Raw genomic sequence first — 11,853 nt, 5'->3', positions numbered from 1 at the left:
TGTTGTCTCTTGGTCCAAATTTAGCACTGCTACAAAAGGCTCAACTCTATTTCAGTGAGGTTGTCCCTGCCTATTCCAGCAGTAAATGTGGTTACTTGAAAGTAGCCCATATTTAGAGAAGAGATTTAAAGTGGGAGCTTCTCTTATTAAAGCCAAACATTGGTATTATAGGCATTATGTTTATAACTGAATATGCAGCTGTCAATAGAGAATGTAGAATTTGCTAAATTACTGCAGTTTACAGTAATACAGAATTTAGTCCCATTAACCTATTCAGTCTATGGATTAATTAATGATATACTGAAAAGCTTAATCTTTCCAGATCCATTGGGTTTCTCTGCAGTGTATAGCAGTTCCCCAGTTTGCGCTATTGTAAGTGAGGAAAGAATCAGACTATTATGTATATATTCTGATTACCAATAACTTGGTTAAAAAAAAGCTGCAAATCCTAAATATTAAACAAACCTTGTTTTGTTGTTGAGAGACACGAGGTATTTTTCAAGTGTGAGGGGTTAAAAGAAGGATAAGGTTCATTGAGTTTAGAGGTAGGAAGAGTCTTCCTTTTTGAATCAGCCGAGTCCTTTGGGGACTCTAAAAGTCTTTCAAGGCATGGGTGAATAGGTAAAGAGGCCCTCAAGGCCTCCGTATGATGGCTTTGTTTTACTTAGCTTTCTCACTGGGCTGGAATGGAAAACATTAGAAACATTTTTTTTTTAAAGCCATACCTTTGTTGTGAACTCCACAGAACTTGACTGTGTTCTTTTTTGCACAAAATGCTCTACAAAGGTCCATTTTAATTAGATAGTTAAATGTTGATATTCACAACTATCCCTTTCTAATTGGAAACAGTCTTCACTGCTCTCATGACTGTTTCAGTTCTAGTCTTGTTTCTCTTTTCCAAATGTCCCAGTTTTAGCAGCTTCCAAGGGTTTTTTCCCCCTGTGATTTATATTAAGGATGTCCTGGAAACTAAGTAATGTTTGTAGACAGTGAGCAGATTGAATGTGTAGCTAGTATTTCAAAGTTCTTTTCTGAAAACTAAAGCAAACAAGGGTCATTCAATTTCTACAGTCTCTGTAATGCTTGGCAGGTTTATTTGTAGAGATGACATCACATAAGGCTCACAGCAAGAAAATTACGAGAGCTGGTTCAAAATTAAAAAAACTAATTTTGCAAACATTTGAAATGTCAAAAAAAATTCGATTTCAAAGGGGTTTGAAACAAATTAATTTTTTTCAAAAATATTTTGCAACTTTTGTAATAATTTTTGGGTGTGAAATTTTCATTAAAAGGTTGTCGAAATGGTTGTTTTATTTATTGAACACCTACTTTTTGAGAAACAAGTTTTGATTAGTAATGTTTGCTTTCAAATTTAAGGAAAAGTTTGATTAAAAATGTAATGAATGTTTTTATGAAAAACCAAAATTCCAATAACACCAAATTCCTCACAAAATATTGTTTGAGGAAAAAACTATTTTTTTCTATTAAAAACCTTTTTGTACAGAAAATATTGTTAGGGAGGGGATGGAGATGAGACAGACATAAAGGCCTATATCTTAGTGAAGCAACATAACGAAAGGGAAGTAAATGGAAGTTCTAAGGGAAGGGGTTGATGGGTTCTAAGACATGAAGCAACTCCCTGGAAGAACAAAGGTAATCCAATCTGGAAGATGTTCTAGGACATCTGTATTTGTACTGAGTTGATTTAGCCATCTCCAGAAGGTCAAAAAAGTCACCATTTAGTATCACTTCTGTTTCCTGCTTGTTTCATATACTTCTTGTGATTAATATTTTATGTGGTTTGTTCCCTAACCCACACATATACACACTGAAACAAGCCTACATAGGGCCTGAACTGGGTTTGGGACAAGCAGCTAGTGGTATGGTGTTGTCAGCAAGGTGGCTATGTGCAGGAAGCACTGTTTGAGATCTATAGACTAAGTCAGGAGTCAGCAACCTTTCAGAAGTGCTGTGCCGAGTCTTCATTTATTCACTCTAATCTAAGGTTTCGAGTGCCAATCATACATTTTAACATTTTTAGAAGATCTCTTTCTATAAGTCTATAGTATAGAACTAAACTATTGCTGTATGTAAAGTAAATAAAAATGTTTAAGAAGCTTAATTAAAATTGTTTAAGAAGCTTAATTTAAAATTAAATTAAAATGCAGAGCCTCCCGGACCAATGGCCAGGACCAGGGCAGTGTGAGTGCCACTGAAAATCAGCTTGCATGCTGCCTTCGGCATGCATGCCATAGGTTGCCTACCCCTGGGCTAAGTGCTCCCTGCCTGTTCCATGGGGGAGCTGTGTTCCCAACTATTCCTGCCACAAATGAGATGGTTAGAGGAAGCTTGTATTCATACTTCCCTCAAAGGAGATAGCATGGCACTTGCCAGAACTAGTCAACTAAATTTGCTGTGGTATTTGAATTATTTTTTACTGTAAGTACAGGGAATACAAAAAATAAAGTAAATACAATGTGGTAGAGATCTATTGTATTCCAGTGCCATATTGATTTCTTTCTGAACTTATAATACTTAACATATTTTGACCGGTGACATGAACATGTGTAAAGAAGACATATTGCTAAATGGGAGGAGGCTTTCCACTAAATTCTGGTTAGAAGAGAGGGGTTGCTTGGTTTTGAAGAGGTTGGGATCCACTGACTTAGTGTGACGTTCACTTTTCTGACATAAAGCCTGAGTACTCCGCTTCTTTGCAGGTGGAGTATGGACAAAAAGGAAGGCCAATGCTACCCCCAACTCAGGGCAATGTGTGGGGATACGCATGAGGTGGAAAATGGTCTCATATTCTCTGCAACATGCACTTGATCCTGCAAGGAGTTGAGCATTCTTGTCTCCATACAGCAAAACACTTAAGCAAATTCTCAACATTAAGCATGTGAGTAGCCCCACTGTTACAGATGCTTAAAGTTAAGCAAGTGATTTGCTGGATCTGGGCCAGAGTGCTCGCTGCCTTGCACGATTGAGCTCCAGTTCCACAGGATGCTGGGGCCAATGGAGCTTCATAGTCACAGATATTTGGCCCACCCCTAAGGTAGTCTTCTGCAGAGACCATTTCCATGTGACTGAGGGGATACACAGGCACCTGTGCGGCTGCTACACAATCTGAACCTTTGCTTAGCCCCCCTTCTCAGCTCATAAATGGTGTAAAGGACTTTGCACTGGTCCTCTGAGCCATGGGTGAATTTCTCTCTTACAGTATAACATACTTTTGCAAGTAACAACTATTGTAGATACATTATGGAAAAACCTTGCAATACTGTAGTTTTATGAATGCTCCCTAATGGAAAACGAGTTGAACGGAGTATGACTAATAGATCCGGAGAGCAATTTTATAATATTTTTATTGTTACAAAGCAGTGTAAACTTGTGAAGGCTAAACCGTGGTACGGCAAGCAGAAATCTTCCTTAAATAGCTGGCATCAGGAAACTGCTGCAGAAAGGGGATTTGGTAAGAAATACATCATGTGTCATACTAGTTATTGGTTGGATCTGTCTCTGATACTTAGTAGAAACCTCTGTTTGTTTTACAGTCTTTGGGTGACAGCCTCGATCCCGAACAAACCTGCAACCTCCAACTCTAGCTATGTGGAAGCGATCAGTAGAGCTGGTCAAAAAGTGGAGAAGATATATTTGTGAAAATGTTGGGTAAATTATTTTCCTGTTTCTGTCCATTAAAAGATCAATGGAAATGTTTACTGAAAAAACTCAAAATGTGTGGATGGCAAATGTTCAGTTTAATGAGCCTACTGTGTTTTGACTCTATTTTTGCTGAAATGTAATCAGTCTGAGGCCCAATTATGATGCCATGCATGGGCAGACCTCCAACAGAAGACAAAAAAGAATCAAGGGTTATGTTGATATATAGGTGAACGAATTCCAGAGCATTGTAAATAAAATTACAAATTGGTACTGTACAGTAGGTTAATACCTTACAGTAATTTTATACTAGAAAAGTCACTGTGGAAATACACCACTTTTTTCTAGTGTGAAGAGAAATATTGCAATGCTGCCAAAGAAAATTTGGACTGACGGGAAAAAATCAGGAGCTGATATAAGTAAATTGTTGTTCCGCCGAAGATTATTGAAGCCTGATGAAGTGAACTCAAGTGATTGAGTCAAGTCATTGAATAACAAGATACAAAGTAATGGAATCAGCAAAAGGTAACAGTCTTGGTGGCGGAGTTAAATGATTTATCTGGTTACAGCTATTGTAAAGGTAAAGGTGAGGGTGCTGAGTTGGTGCAGACGGGTTACCTATCAAAGGGAAAGCTGTCAAAGATATTTCTGTTCATTTAAATTTGCATATGTTGGCCTTTTAGAATTCCTTAGCTGTTTTCATTTGCAAACAAAAATACTGGCCATAGTCACCATACAGGAATATGGTATTTAGTTCTTTTGTGGAATGTTAGAGGATGTACTTATCAGATCATATCAAAAATTTATTGACATCTCATGTCCCACTAATGATGAAAAACAGAGGATGCACTTCCAAAGTTAGTGTGTCATCACTAGTTGTTTTTAACATCTTAGGTCAGGTATTTCATGCTCCTGTCACTTTCCAGTGTATGAATTGGCTTTTCTGAGGACCATGATTCTTGTCTAGGTCTGAAAGGGAGCCAAGAGCCAAATTAGTCTCTGATGTAAGTCAGTAATATTACACCAGGGAGGAATTTGGCTCAATGTGTCAGATACAGTTTTCTCTCCTCTCCGTCTTTTTGTCTATTTCAGACTTATCTTCCTTTCCTTTAGTCTCCGTCTCCCTTTTTTCCACGTCTCCTATCCCAATCCCCTTGCCAATTTCTCCTTCCCATTTCTAAAGCCCTCTCTCCTTTCCCATCCTACCCGCTCTCGCTTCCTCCCCTCCCTCTCCTCATTTCCCAGTTCATTCTTCATCTTTCCAATGCACAGCATCTGGTTTTACTTGGGTGTCCTGGTAGGCCTTTTATGCTACTTACTAGGTTGGCTTCCTACCAAGCTAAGATACACAAACTTCTGGGTCTAATAGGGCCTTGAATGATAAGTTTTAATGCAATGATTCTCAAACTGTGCTTTGAGACCAATGCAGTCCACTGGTGGTGCATTGGAAAACTTCCAGGAGATTCATGGGACTGCTGCTGTCACAATAGTGAAGAATATATCAGTATTCAAGCACTGAAGCTTCTTACCCAGTCTAAGATTTATTTAAGTGTTCCAGGAGGCAATGTGATGACTAAACTTACAAACAAGAAACCCTCTAGTAGACTTTGCATAGCTGCTTTGTGTCTGTCTTTGTTGGACATTTCTTTGGTTTATATTCAACCCTAATCACATTGGAGGGTGACACAAATACACAGAAAGCTACAAAATGATCTGGAAAGAGAAAAGCAGAGAAGGCTGCAGTACAGTGTACATTTGTGTGCTGGGAAATGTAAAGCCCTGCACCCAGGGAGAAGAAATAAAAAGTGAAGTGAAGGTGGTGGAGAGATATAACCCAGTAGCTACACCCATCTCTTAAATAATGTTATCTTCCTCTTTGTCTCCTTAATACTGTTCCAACAGTATTTTCTTTCAAGCAGCAAAAATTTGTTACCTCAGAGAAGGTGTGAAATTGGGATTGAGAGGATGGGAGGGGACATGGCCAAAGAAGGGATCTCTGTCTCAAGTAGTAAGTTCTCAAGAAGAGGAGAACTGCTATGATAATCAATAAATCACTTCATGAGCAAATTGCATGTGTTCGTCAGTTTTGCACAACAGACTGCAAGCTCTGGTGTAAAGTTATGGAAGAATTCATGTAAAATAATGAAAACTGAGTCAGGCCCCAGAGAAGACAATAGAGAGGAAGGTAGAGCTCTGATCTATTTCTTGAGATATGCTGGCACACCAACACATCTCACATCTGCTGTTGGAATCTGGCCATTTGGTAGAGTAGTAATGAAGGGAATTGATTGTAGAAGCAACATAAAATTTACTCTCGTGGTTTCTTATCAAAGGATACTACTAAACTCAATTCTGCTCTAGCACTGATTTGGGAATAAATTAAACTCTTGCATTAGTATTTGTTGTTGATTTTTATCAGATGGTTCTTCCACTCGATTGTTTTGGGACAATAACATTGTCTCAGCACGTCTTCAGAAATATCAGTAAATGCTCATATATGCTCCAAAAAGGTGCCAGTGAAATATCCCACAAAGTGTTTGCAGATCATGTGCAATCTTTTCTCCAGTCTCCCCCAGCTGTGTTTTAACATTGATCTAATGTATCCCTGATGAGCAGTTAGCATTTTTATGACATTAAGCATAGGTTTTCCTGTTTCCACATATAAGCTAAATGAATAGTCTAATTTGCAGAAAAGTAACTGTGCTGTGTTCCTCTTTACTAAAAAGTTACTCTGTCAAGGTGATTGTTCTATTTTTTTGTAATGTCTTTACATCTGATAACATCTGGAATATCTTGAGTGAGGAAAAAGATTTCACTCTCAGTTTACTGTATTTTTAAATTTTTATTTTGAACAATGTAGAATACACAGTCATAGGCTCCCATTGACTTCTGCAGACCCTGAACTGGGCCCATAAAGCCCTGCATATCAACCAACCAGTGATTTTAAGAATGGAAATAAGTGCTAGCTGTAGATAGCAAGGGGCATTCCAATTAAGTATTGCTTCACAAACATAAACATCTTGCTTGGCTCATAAAACTCAGTGTACTTTGCTTATTCTTACCAACAGTCCTTAGTCGTGCTACTTAAAATTGTTGTTAAACAGCATTAGCTGCAGAATGACTGAAAAGAGCTACTAAGATGCTCATCTTTGTATATTGTTCATTTAGTGCTAAATTTCCTTGGCTCCAATGGACCATGACAGTGCTGCTGCAAGGAGTGGCCTGGAACTAGAGAAGTTGCAATGTAGAGCGTAGTGCAGTAGCTCAGTCTTGTAGTGGCAAGATAGCAAGAACCACATCTGACAGAATGGGGCACAATCTGCAAGCCAGATGCAGATGGATAAACATGTTCCTGGACACCACAGCTGCGTGATCTTCTATCAGCATGGTCTAGATCAGTGGTTCTCAACCAGGGGGTACCCTGGGAGGCCGCAAGCAGGGCCAGTGTTAGACTCGCTTGGGCCCAGGGCAGAAAGCCAAAGCCCCACTACATGGAGATGAAGCCTGGGGCCCCGAGCCCTGCCACCAGGGGCTGAAGCCAAAGCTTGAGCAACTTAGCTTTGCGGGAACCACTGTCACATGGGGCCCCAGGCAATTGCCCTGATTCCTACCTCCTAACTTTGGCCCTGGCTTTTATATGCAGAAAACTATGCATATGTAGGCGTATGGAGTTTGTATAGCATGCTGAGGGGCCTCAGAAAGAAAAAGGTTGAGAACCCCTGGTCTAGATGGTAGGCTGTGGTAGAAACTGAAGGAAACCCCTCAGTAAAAGAGCAGGTATAACTGTGCCACATCTTCTGGTTGCTTCTGCTAACCAACAGTATCACCATCGCTTCTGTCTTATAAGGAGTGGGCTTCAGGTAGTTAGCTCTCATCTATGCTCTCATTTCCGGGAGTGTTGCGGTCCATCATTACAGGGTCACATTTCTTCTCTTGTCTAACTTTCCAGCCAGTTGAGGGCAGTGGTATCACGTAATCCCTAGCCAGTACCATACAACTACTTATTATAAGGGCAATGATTAATAATAATTACCCCTATGGACCACAGTTCTACATGCCTGTTTATATATTTATTTTGATTAGTTGGTTTTCTGATTTTAAAAAAAGTTGTTGGAATGTCATTTCCCAACAAGAGAGAAAAGTCTGATCGATATCCAAGGTACGAAGCCGGTTTTGGTCAACATGCTAAAAACATGCGTGGCTCACTAGGGATAGACTCAGAAAACAGGGAGAATCAGAAAGGCAAATGGCAAAAACCAGTACTTCATTATCCAAATACTTTACCATTAAGAAGTAAAGCTGCACCGTGCAGAATAAACACACTCTAGAGTTTATTATGGAGCCAATCCTCTGAGGTAACGAGCACCTTCAACTTCCATGGATTTCATCGCCAAGTTTATCAGACATCTGCCTCCAGGGGATTTGAAGGTACCTATCATTTTTCAGCAGGATCTCAGCACTTTGTCAGGGCAGGCCTTTCGTAAGGTTTATAAAAATGCACAATTATCAAGAATCTGAATAATCTTTCATAGGACCTCTCTTTGTAGCCACCAAGGTTTGTCTCATATCAGTTATGATCCACTTTGCTTTAATTGTCTGACTTCATGTACTGTAGCATGTTATCCTTACTATCTGTTTAATCCAAGTAGGAATAAATTAGTCTCTGGGAATGATAGCGTTGTGGAGGGTGGGGGGAAGTCTGCCATTATATGAAGTAGACATTGGGTTCATAGGCAAGGGCATTGTTGTTCTAAGTAGACTAAATAGTTGTTGCACGAATAACCTGCACCGACGTATGGAGCACTTTTGTTGTCTTTGTTCTGTTTTAGGTCGAAATGAGATGTCGAAGTCCATTTGTCTCCTACTGTGTGAAAGGCAAGAAAAGGAATATCTTCTTAGTGCTACTGACAATATTCTAATGTCCCTGGGCTCTAAGACGCACACTGAATTCTGCAAAAGTCAGTGTGCATTTCTAGTTCAAGGCTGATTTAGTACTATTTAGTTTACTGCTTGCACACGTTGACTTTTCAATTTATACGTTCTGAATACGCAGCTGGGAGAAACATACAGGTTGAAGAAGATTTGATGTTGTCTAAATAAGATGACAGGCTGTGTTCTAGTTGTGTAGGGACCTGGAAAATTTGTGAGTTTAAATTCAGTGTCCTTGCAATCCTCTTCTGGGAAGGTGTTCTGCTTCCTCATGGAAATGGCAGGGACTTCCTTCTTTCCACAGGAAAAAAATGAGACCAGAATATTACAGCTCACAGGAGAATAAACTATTACGTGCCACAGACAGAGAATAGGAAGGACTGAGGTGCACCAATGCCCCTGCAATGGCAGCAAATTGATTACGTTAGATATACCTAGATGATAGCAGCAAGTGACCCATACCACATGCTGCGGAGGAAGGCAAAAACCCCCTAAAGGTCACTGCCAATCTGGCCTGAGGGAAAGTTCCTTCCCAACCCCACACATGGTGATTTGTTAGACCTTGAGCATAGGAGCAAGACCCAGCCAGCCTTCTCCAAAACATGCAGTGGTCCCAAGCTCTGCGCAGATCTTGTGATATCCACTGGAGCCAGAAACATCCATGGGAGGACCAGCACCTCCACAAGATCTCGAATGGCTTCCCCTCCCCTGTGGTAACACAACCCCTGTAGCTGTTATGCTGTCACCAAGCTGTCCCCAGCTGGTGGCTGCACCAAAACTCCCCAGTGAGGTCCTAGCACTGGGTGTTTTGTTGCAGTGTAACTCATACCCTATGTTAGAAGTGACTCTTTTAGAGCCTGGTTTTGCACACACTAAAACCAGTGTTAACCCTCCCTGAACTTCAGTGGGTACAAAATCAGGCTGGAAGAGTCTGATCTTCTATACTCATAGTACCAGGCATAGTACTTTCTAACATACACAATCCCATTGATTTCAAAGACTGCTATGCCCAGTAGCACATGTTTGGGGGATTGGACCTGAAGGCCAAGATCCTCCAAGGTATTTAGGTGCCTCTCTCCTAACCTTTTTCAATGAACGTTAGCCACCTGAATAGCTTGGAGGATCTGGACTAAGCGACTAGCACCTGAAGTGGCTGGGATCTCAGTCAACTCTGAATACAGCTGAGTGCATGATGATGATACATATTTCTTAAATAATGTATTGGGACAATATCATGATATTTGTCATAAAAATTATTTGATGAACATTATTCAGCCTGGTCCGGTTGTAACATGGCTCAAAAGCTTTGCTGCATGCCAAGGAGCTATTTTAAACTAGATTAAATCACTGTCCAACGTCTAATTTACTTGGACATTGCCTTTGAAACTGCTAGCTCTTCACCTGAGCCTCAGAAAGCTCACAGAAACATTTCTTATTTGCTGTAGAGTTTAAAAAAAAACAACACTCCAAACCCTGCAGCCCTACCTAGTGTTCTAAATTATGTTCTTCATAATGGAATTGACCTAACCCTAAATGAGTGGGTTTTGCATTGGATAAAGAGGAGAGTCACATTAAATTTTTTTTTGGCATGTCAGTAACTGTCTGCATTTTCTTGTTAGAAATGCAGACATTTGTGTCTGAGTATGAGCTTGCACTTTCAAACTCAGCATTATCTTCAGCTCAGGCCCCAAGCAAAGTCATAATCCCATGTTTGTGACTAACCTGAATGAAGATAACATTAAAGGAACTATTTGCTCTGCCAGTAATTTTCTGAAGTCCCCATGTGACAAATGATCTTTGTTGGAATAACAGCTTTCCTCACCCTTGCAACTCTTTTTCTTTAGCATGACTCTTTGGTGAAATCACAACCCTGTATTTGTGACTACAGACTGTTACACTAGAGATTATTAGTGAGAAAAGGTAGGTGAGGTAATATCTTTTATTGGACCAACTTCTGTTGGTGAGAGACACAAGTTTTTAAGTTTACCCAGAGCTCTTCTTTGGATAATTATTGTGATGTCACAAATTCATCCTTATGATTTCATTGCAAGGTCAAAGAGAAATCTGCTGTACGGGTCTGATCTTATTCTTGCAGAAGCCAGTAAGAGTTTTGCCACTGACTTTAGTGGAAGCAGGATTGGGCCCTCAGTGAAGTGATGCAGTGTTGCTGAGCGTGTCTGGAGTGTGCGGGCCAGATTGTGCTTTCAGTTAAGTTGGTGGAAATCATAACATCAGAGAGCAGTGGTGCTGAAGGCAATGGCTTTACTCTGATTTTACCTAAGTGTAACTATGTTAAGAGTTTAGCCCCGTTGTGATGTTATCTGATTAAAACATGACCACATAGATCATTGTTGCTACTACTGTTATATAATTGCAACAAATATTGTACAAAGTATGTCAAGTAAGGTGTCTGTGAAACGGTTATGATTTACTGACTATGATTATACTATTTGTATGCATGTATCATTTTTGTATCTGAAATTACTAGCATTGGCTCTGTACTTGTGTTTCTAAAGTGTTTGTTTCTGGGTAGCAGCCACAAGCTATTTAGCCTGCACATTTTGAAGGGACAGTTCAAGTTAAATGAGTCATCAAGGAACACTTAACTCACAGTGGACCATGGGAGATGCCTATTTAAACTTAATCAACTTTCTTGTGAACATTCCATCTGGATTATAGGTAATGGGTTCTGCTGTGACTAAGCGAAATCATGCATGGACATGTGACTTGCCCATGTGACCCCAAACACCATCGTGTTCCCTACAGTTTTCCAGAGAGAGAACAATGGGTTTCCCTTGACTTGACAGAGGCTATGAAAGGCTCTGGAAACATGTCCATTTTGCCTCATTCCTGCTCAAACCTCTGGACTATGAACATACACTAATCAGAGCATTTTAACCAAAGCACTGAGGACCTTCCAACGATTTGGAAGAAACCAGAGACTTAACAAGCCAGCAGTTTATTCCATTACTGCTACAAGCCTGATCCAAGAACTTTGCAATTGTTGCATGTATTTGATTCCTTTAACCAATTTTAACTCTCACCTTTCTTTCTTTCTTTCTTTCACTAAAACTTTAGATATTAGATAGGGTTTGCAACAGCGTGATTATTGGGTAAGATCTGAGTTATATATTAACCTGGGTATGTGACTGGTCCTTTGGGATCAGAAGAACTCTTTCGATGAAATTGGTTATAAATAACCACTCATCATTAAGTTTAATGTTTTGGGTGGTATACAAAGACTGGAACGCCTAAAGAGACTGC

The sequence above is a fragment of the Chelonoidis abingdonii genome, chromosome 17, assembly GCF_003597395.2.
Source record: "Chelonoidis abingdonii isolate Lonesome George chromosome 17, CheloAbing_2.0, whole genome shotgun sequence".
Classification (NCBI taxonomy): Eukaryota; Metazoa; Chordata; order Testudines; family Testudinidae; genus Chelonoidis; species Chelonoidis abingdonii.
The sequence above is the reverse complement of the archived record's forward strand: the minus strand, read 5'-3'. Positions refer to the sequence as shown.